This window comes from Herpailurus yagouaroundi, unplaced genomic scaffold (assembly GCF_014898765.1).
Source record: "Herpailurus yagouaroundi ecotype Mexico unplaced genomic scaffold, PumYag 251, whole genome shotgun sequence".
Taxonomy (NCBI): Eukaryota; Metazoa; Chordata; class Mammalia; order Carnivora; family Felidae; genus Herpailurus; species Herpailurus yagouaroundi.
Window position 1 is genome coordinate 1045465 of NW_024412468.1, and position 716 is coordinate 1046180.

At 51.5% G+C, this 716-nt stretch overlaps 1 protein-coding gene across 1 annotated transcript in view; it reads right to left on the reverse strand.

Annotated features, from left to right (window-relative positions):
- The window catches only part of TMEM123 (transmembrane protein 123), a 56240-nt gene that overhangs the window by 54571 nt on the left and 953 nt on the right, over positions 1-716 (reverse strand). The gene's annotated exons all lie outside the window — the stretch shown is intronic.

Genomic DNA, 716 nt, shown 5'->3' on the forward strand with positions numbered 1-716 from the left:
AAAAAAAAAAAAAAAAAAAAAAAAGCAAGGACACTCTAACCAGTTTCTCTGACCAGAAATTCACCGCAGAAACAATAAAGTTTACTTTCACAAAATAACAAATAAAAAAAATGGAGATCTGCCCTTATTGATATTGGTATAAAATTAGCACCAAAACAGACTGTTTCATTCCAGATTGTTCACCTTACAGTGAAACATCTCATCAATATGGAACATAGGATGGACGTGATTTACTGATCATCAAACTCAGGGCTGCAAAGCCGGCTCGGGACATGCACAATTCAGCACAGCAAACCAACAAAACAACCAGCCAAACAAACAAAGTATTATTGTCTTAACTTCACCCAGATAATTCTAGCCAAAGCAGGTGTTGCGCCTGAACTGCAGCCTTCATCCCTCGCTAAACACACAGCAGGTGGACGGAATTTAAAACTACGGAGGACTTGGGTCACTGAAAAGAACTTACCCTAGCTTCCCGACCACTGCCCGGTGACCGGACCGCGACAGTGGCTGACAAAGGGAACACGGAAAGCACGCGGCGAACCCCAGCTTCCCGGCCCTTCCCCAAAAGGACCCCCTCACCACCCCCACCCCGAGAACGACGAGGGCCCTGCGCCGGGGGCGCGCACAGCTGGCGGTGGCACGAGGGCTGCGCGGCAGGTGCGCGCCGGGGCAGGTGCCCACCGCGCGGGGCTGGGCGCACCCGCGGGGGCGCC